Consider the following 8,283-nt stretch of genomic DNA (forward strand, 5'->3'; position numbering starts at 1 on the left):
TTTGTGTTATAAATTATTGCCAACCAAATCACGGTTAGTTTTCAGTTTTTTTTTTGTTTTGAAAGCCATATGATATGATTTGATCATGAACTGAAAAATAGTTATAACTTATAATAATCATGTTGATTTCGAAAATTGACTTTTTGTGATTTTCATATTTTGTTTTTTGGTTTTTCAAAAAATGGAAATCAAGAAACAAAAAACGAAGGGCCAAAGTATCAAAATTCCAAAACCAGATTCACTGAAAACTCTTATTTCAAGCTCGTTCTAGACTTTACAAGTATTTCTGGTAGGCCACATAACATTGTTGGATGTTGACTAGGTGGTTGACTTGGCTTGTTGACTAATTTCTTTGCTCTGAGATGATCTTAATTAACTTGCAGAATCAAATTGTACCATCATATTCTATACACGATCTAACCATACAGTGATACATGTTCTATATTTATTTCCTCTAGATCATTGCTGATGAAAGTGCAGAAGGAATTTGTAAATTCTAACATGTTTTGCCTAAGTGGCTAAGTTTTTGCATATTGTTAAGACAAGGCAAAACTAGTAACTTACCTGCAGAATTTACATGTTTCATCATCGTATGGTAAGAGTTCTCCTTCAGAAACATCCAACTTTGAGCTAATGATCATCAACAGAACTGCAAATACTGCCCAGCTAGTGCCACATGTCTGTGTTGTTCCCATCTCCCCTTTTAGATTGTCAACCTGTCATATATTTTAGTATTGAACCCAAGTTCAAGAAATTAGTTGTTGATCATCTGCCTTTCAGAACCCCCCTCCAAAAACAGGGGTATTTTTTGGCACAAGATCATCTACAAGTACATCTTTTGTCCCACAGACACACATTGATTTTGAAAAGATATAATCTCTGATACTTGGCAACATCGAAGAAAAAATAAGTATTAAACAAATCTAGAATTTAAATGCAACAGTTCATCACAACATCTTTATTCTGCTATAGAGTCCATGTGACTTATATAAATAAACTAGAAACTGAAGAAATTAGATCAAAATGGAAGATCCAGTGCACATAGCCAACAAAATGAAAACTAGCTTAATATTTACCTAAATTTAGTAGAATCAAATATAGCCCCACTCTTATTTGCACGTTCTATAAATCTATAGTGAACTTTTCAACTGCAACCACACAAAAATGTAATCACTCAACAGTAGTTTACAGAAAAAAGGCATCTATAGCAGCAGTCCAGCAAACTAATATGGGGAAAGACCAAGAGTAACTTACCAAGTTGTTCAATAGTGAAAAATTCATTATCTGTACCATCCCCCCAGCCCAATAGTGATAAGTAGTTTACCATTGCCTGTGGCAGATATCCCATCTCTCGTTTGATACATGCAAGAATGGGATTTTAATGACTGTATCAATCCAGACAATATGCTAGCATTATAAAACTATTTTATTCACCACAAACCTGACCCACTGAAGTTGCACCATGACGCTTTGACAGCTTGCTTCGATCAGGTGCAAGAATCAAAGAGACGTGTGCAAAGTTAGGCATAGGATACCCTAGGGCCTGCAAGTACAGCATGAAATTATTCCAATATTCAGTTTCCTCAAAAGTAGGAACAGATACATGGACATCCTGATCAGAGATCAAGAGAAATTAATAAATGACCCATTAGACATTTAAACATCACCTTGTATATTAAAGCTTGCCTCAGACAAGCGTTTATGGGAACCATGATTTCCCTTTATATTATCATTTATCCAACAGTTCATCAACAAACGGACATACGCCCTAAAACAATAAGCTAATTATATTAGGAAATAGAAAGCAATTTAGAGACATACCAAATCCCCGGCCACCCTGTCCACCTCTTCCTAAACCTCTCCCTTGGCCAAAACCATAAGTATGCGAACTGCATAGTTTACATAACATTCCAATTAGTACATACATATTTTTACTCATGGCTAGACATAAAATAACAACCATAGTACAACTAGAAATAAAGTCTCACTTCTGCCAGTCTAAACCAGAATTTTCAACTAAAGCCTTGATCTTGTTGTCCTCGTCAGCTTTGCTTGCAGAAATCAAATCATGTACTGGATTGCTGGAATGTCCTGGTGTTATCTCAGATTCTCAGGGATAGTATCATGTATACTACTCCCGAATTCATCATCCATTACTGAAGGTCCAAACTGAATAAAATAAAATAAAATAAGTCATTAAATATACATGAGAGGTTGTAAGTCTTGTGACGCATATTTAACCATCTGAGTAGTGGATTCATACATCTAAAAATCTTGAAGAATCGGCAGATGTGTTGTTTCTTTTTGCAGGTTGATCATCCTTAGTTTGATTTTCAACTTTCAGCCTACATAAAAAGAAGAAATTCCAGTTCATCAAACAAAGCCACATCTAAACTAACAGTTCTTCAAAATAATGCAACTCTTTCAGAAAATACAATAGACAGCCTTGAAGAAGGTAATCAATAGTTTTTCTTTGAACACACCAACACTGGTTATCTTAATAAAACAACAACTACTGATGACAACACAATAATTCAAGGTAAAAAAGGACAAGGTTAAAACAATACTTTCGGGAAAAATAATTAGCTCATAGTATTCAAAATCTATAAGAAATACCAACACTAGAATTTCATATAGCAATGAAATTACCAACAAGATGCCAACAGAGAAGCAAGACTAACCTCTGTGCTTAGGTGCTCCATCTCTATAACTACTAGCACTGTAACTGCTGCGATGGTCTGATGATGATGATTCTCGTCCACCATGAGCGAATTCCACCTGAAAGTATAAAAACACCAATGTAAATGATGCAAGAGTTATCAGACAGAAAAAGAAGCACATGTAGACAAGAAGTAGAAACAAGGTTCCAAGAATACCTACCCGCAAAGGATGTCCATCAAAATCATAACCATTTCGACCGTGCACAACATCTTTAGCATCTCATTCATCTTCAAACTGTAAAAGATGGTTAAGAATCAACAATAACAGTCCGACAAATTAGAGAAATAACACAATATTAAACATGTCCAATAAATAACACAATTTGGGCCAATGAACAAACCCTAAAAACAAATTGAACAACGAATTGAAAAAACCCTAAAAACAAATTGAACAAACGAATTGAACCCTAAAAACGAATTGAACAAACCCTAAAAAAGAATTGAAAAAACGCACAAAACCCTAAAAGCGAATTGAACAAACCCTAATTCTTAAAACGAAAATCAGATAAACGAATTGAGCAAACTTAAAAGAGGGGACAGGGAAGATTACTAGCCGCGGCGAAGAGGTTGACGGAAAATAGGACGCGAGCAACTTTCTTTCTTGAAACCACCGGCGCGAGCAAGCTGAGTTTTTCCTTGGAACCACCGGCCGAGCAAGCTAATAGGTGGCGACTAGCGAGGAGGCCAGAACCACCGACGAAGAAGCTAGATTGACGATGAAGGGAAAGGTTTTTTTTTTTGAGGGGACTTCGCAGGGAAAGTTAAGGGAGAAGAAGGGAGTTGAGCGCGAGAGATGCTTAATTTGTTTTGAATTAGTTATTCAACGAATATTGCAGCAAAATTTGTTTTTACCCGGGTTATTGCAGGGGGCTTTAAAATGTACGCTGCAACAAAAACGAGCTATTGCAGGGGGCTTTTAAAATGTACGGTGCAATAAACTTTTTCGCAGGGAACAATTAAATTGTACGCTGCAACAACCCTTTAAAGGGTTTGACCCGCGTTGACCGACTGGTTGTTGAAGCGTATTAATACATGTACGCTGCAACAAGGGGGCTACAACAGGGGTTTTTTCTACTAGTGTTATTTGGATCCACAAATCCTATGACATGCCATGTACATAGTTTTCTTCCAACATTTGATTGAGGAATACGTTTTGTCATCCAATTTCCATATGTACCAATATGCAATCATTGCTTGAATTATACACTTAAGCATTACGATTTTGCATGAGGCTTCAACACAATCCACGCCGTGAATTTGCTTGTAACCTTTAGCAACTAATCTAGCTTTGTGTGTGAACACAATTCCATGTTTGATGGTTTTTATCCTTAAAACAAACTTGCAACCAATAGGTGTGAAACTATTCTTGCAAATCAACAAAATTTCAATTTTGTCATCAAAACATTTAGTATGTTTTATGGCCCCTAACCATTTAAAACATTTGAGTCTATATATGGCCTCTAACCATTTTAGGGAATCTGGGTTTCGTCATAGCTTTCTTACAGGTAACAAACTCATTAATCTATATGATAATAGTTTGACTGCAAGTTGTAGGTTTCTGTTAGGTTATGATACATATGACAATTCATAAATCATGCGGAAAAACCATAAAGCCAGGAAAACATATTATTTACACATAATCATTTAGCATAGTTTAGATGCATACTCTTTGTTGCGTGCCTTCCCTAGCTGCGCCCGAACCGAACAAGAACAAGTCTTTAGGACTCCAAGTGTCGTCCCTCCGTAGATAGTCCACAGCACGTCCGGATCCGCCTTAAGATTGACCAACTAGAATCGCCCTTAAGGTACTATTATTTTCGGCTAAAATGGGCAAGAGTTATGGCTGATTTTTCTGCTTAAAAATCCTAGCTTTGAATACTTGAAAACTTATATATAAATAATGACCCCTAGGCCCTTATTTATAGAGGTATGGAAAAGGAATTGTAATCCTACTAGGATGTGGATTTGTTAATTAGAACTTTATTAGGACTCTAATAAGATTAGGATTTTAATCTTCGCACGAATCCTAATAGAATTAGGATTTCCCGCACACGCATCGTTCAAGCCGTGCACCCGCGCAGGCCTTGCGGCCCACGACAAGCGCACAGCCCATGCGCGGTGCTGCGTGCGCGCGCGCGCCCTTGGCTGGGCCTAGCCTTGCGCTGGGCCTGGTCGAGGCGTGCGTTGCGTGCGACTCGCTGGGCGATGGCCTGGCTTCGTGCTGGGCCTTCGTCTAGCGGGCCTCGTCCGATGCTAATTCGTACGATACGCTTCCGATTAAATTCCCGATTCCGGAATTCATTTCCGATACGAACAGCATTTAATATTTCCGATTCCGGAATTAATTTCCGTTTCGAACAAATATTTAATATTTCCGTTTCCGGAATTATTTTCCAATTCCGATAATATTTCCTTTTCTGACAATATTTCCGTTTCCGGAAATATTTCCGATTCCGGCAATATTTCCATTTCTGATAATATTTTCCGATACGTACCATGTTTCCGTTTCCGGCAACATCTACGACTTGGATAATATTTATATTTCCGATACGATCCATATTTCCGTTTCCGGCAATATCATCATTTCCGGAGTATTCATTTCTTGTCTGTGACGATCTCAACTCCCACTGAAACCAAGATCCGTCGATTCCGAATATCCATAGATGGAGTATTTAATGCTATTAAATACTTGATCCGTTTACGTACTATTTGTGTGACCCTACGGGTTCAGTCAAGAGTAAACTGTGGATTAATATCATTAATTCCACTTGAACTGAAGCGGCCTCTAGCTAGGCATTCAGCTCACTTGATCTCACTGAATTATTAACTTGTTAATTAATACTGAACCGCATTTATTAGACTTAACATAGAATGCATACTTGGACCAAGGGCATTATTTCCTTCAGTCTCCCACTTGTCCTTAGGGACAAGTGTGCATTTCCTAATTCCTTTGTCGCTCGATGCTTGCTCTTGAACATAAGGTAAGAGTTGTCATCCTTATTATGTCCAGAGGTGTTCCTCGGTTTCAGATTTCAACTGATCAAATAAACAGATAATCAAAGCCTATGATTCATCCGAGCACGGCCATGCATTTCACAGTTTCTAGCTCTCCGAGTGGCCTTGTACAACTTTTAAGCATCTCATCCCGATTTATGGGAGGACAATCCCAATCTTGCGATCTTGAGATTAGACTTCGTTTGATAGGTGATTACCTGAGCGTTGCCTTTATAGCCTCCTTTTACGGTGCGACGGTTGGTCAACGTCAAAGCAACCAGTTCTCAAACAAGTAATCTCAAATCACTCAGGTATTGAGGATTTAGTGTCTAATAATTTTAATGAAATTTACTTATGACAGATTTTCATCTCTTACAGTAAAGTTTCATAGGTCTTGTCCGATACTAGTCTTCCCGAAGTAAGTATCTATGCAAATGATTATGACATTGCCATGTCCACATAGTTCAAGAAACAGAACTACTAGTCATTTTGCATTCTAATCGTCTAACGTTTTCTATGCGTCCAATTTTATAGAAAAATCCGACTAGGGACCATTTTCGACCTTTGACATTCAAGTTCACTTGATAGACATTTCTTAGTCACAGGACTGGTCCTGACAGTCTATCTTGAATATATTGTCAAATTGAAGGGACTCATCATTTAATAAACCACAAATTAAATGGAAAAATGAATTCTTTTCATTTATTGTGAATGATTAACCAATAATGTTTTACAAAGATTTAAACTCTAAAACTTTAAAACATTAAACAGGGATATCAAAGCCATTCTCCAATATGCTTGATTCCCATAGCTGCAGTGTGCGAGTTGTGCTTCGCCTGCGGCAGAGGTTTAGTTAATGGATCTGATATGTTGTCATCAGTTCCAATCTTGTTTATCTCGACTTCTTTTCTTTCAACGAACTCTCGTAGAAGGTGAAATCTACGAAGTACATGCTTGACTCTCTGGTGGTGTCTAGGCTCCTTTGCCTGTGCAATAGTTCCGTTATTATCACAATACAGGGCTATTGGTCCTTTAATGGAGGGGACTACACCAAGTTCACCTATGAACTTCCTTAGCCATATAGCTTCCTTTGCTGCTTCATGTGCAGCAATGTACTCCGCTTCAGTTGTAGAATCCGTAATGGTGCTTTGCTTAGCACTTTTCCAGCTTACTGCACCCCCGTTGAGGCAGAAGACAAACCCAGACTGTGATCTGAAATCATCTTTGTCGGTTTGGAAACTTGCGTCCGTATAGCCTTTAACAATTAATTCATCATCTCCACCATAGACCAGGAAGTCGTCTTTGTGCCTTTTCAGGTACTTCAGAATATTCTTGGCAGCAGTCCAATGCGCCTCTCCTGGGTCTGACTGGTATATGCTCGTAGCACTGAGTGCGTACGCAACATCCGGGCGTGTACATATCATAGCATACATTATTGAACCAATCAATGATGCATATGGAATCCCATTCATTCGTCTACGCTCATCAAGTGTTTTTGGGCACTGAGTCTTGCTTAGAGTTATTCCATGAGACATGGGTAGGTAGCCTCGCTTGAAGTCTGCCATCTTGAACCTATCAAGCACCTTATTGATATAAGTGCTTTGACTAAGTCCAATCATCCTTTTAGATCTATCTCTGTAAATCTTAATGCCCAATATGTAATGTGCTTCTCCTAGATCTTTCATCGAAAAACATTTCCCAAGCCAAATCTTGACAGAGTTCAACATAGGAATGTCATTTCCGATAAGTAATATGTTGTCGACATATAATACTAGGAAAGCAATTTTGCTCCCACTAACCTTCTTGTATACACAAGATTCGTCTGCGTTCTTGATGAAACCAAAGTCACTTACTGCTTCATCAAAACGTATATTCCAGCTCCTGGATGCCTGCTTCAATCCGTAGATTGACTTCTTTAGCTTGCATACCTTTTTAGCATTCTTTGGATCCTCAAAACCTTCAGGTTGTGTCATAAACACAGTTTCTGTTAAAACGCCGTTTAAGAAAGCAGTTTTGACATCCATCTGCCATATTTCGTAATCGTAATATGCAGCGATTGCTAACATTATCCGAATAGACTTTATCATTGCAACTGGTGAAAAGGTTTCATCGTAATCCACACTGTGGACTTGCATGTAACCTTTTGCAACCAATCTAGCTTTAAAAACTTCAAGTTTCCCATCCTTGTCCTTTTTTAGTTTGAAAACCCATTTGCTTCCAATGGCTTGGTAGCCATCTGGCAAATCGACCAAATCCCATACTTGGTTTTCAGACATGGAGTCTAATTCAGATTGCATGGCTTCTTGTCATTGCTTGGAGCTAGGGCTCGTCATAGCTTGTTTGTAAGTCGCAGGTTCATCACTTTCAAGTAATAGAACGTCATAGCTCTCGTTCGTCAAAATACCTAAGTACCTTTCCGGTTGAGATCTATATCTTTGCGATCTACGCGGGGTAACATTTCTAGATTGACCATGATTCTCACCAGATTCTTCTAAAGATCTCTGAGTTTCATCCTGAATGTCATCTTGAGAATTCTCTAGAGTTTGTTGTTCGACTCGAATTTCTTCGA

General features: G+C 38.2%; 1 long non-coding RNA gene across 1 annotated transcript; it reads right to left on the reverse strand.

The window, feature by feature from the left end:
- Positions 1-1,201: 1,201 nt before the first annotated feature.
- On the reverse strand, positions 1,202-3,308 carry LOC130460047 (uncharacterized). Its single transcript, XR_008919888.1, has 6 exons — positions 2,881-3,308; positions 2,682-2,778; positions 2,264-2,345; positions 1,989-2,169; positions 1,822-1,889; positions 1,202-1,543 (listed from the first exon to the last, which is right to left on the reverse strand). It is a non-coding gene; the product is annotated as an uncharacterized lncRNA (long non-coding RNA).
- Between the last annotated feature and the right edge of the window lie 4,975 nt (positions 3,309-8,283).

Source organism: Spinacia oleracea, chromosome 4 (assembly GCF_020520425.1).
Source record: "Spinacia oleracea cultivar Varoflay chromosome 4, BTI_SOV_V1, whole genome shotgun sequence".
In the NCBI taxonomy this organism is placed as follows: Eukaryota; Viridiplantae; Streptophyta; class Magnoliopsida; order Caryophyllales; family Amaranthaceae; genus Spinacia; species Spinacia oleracea.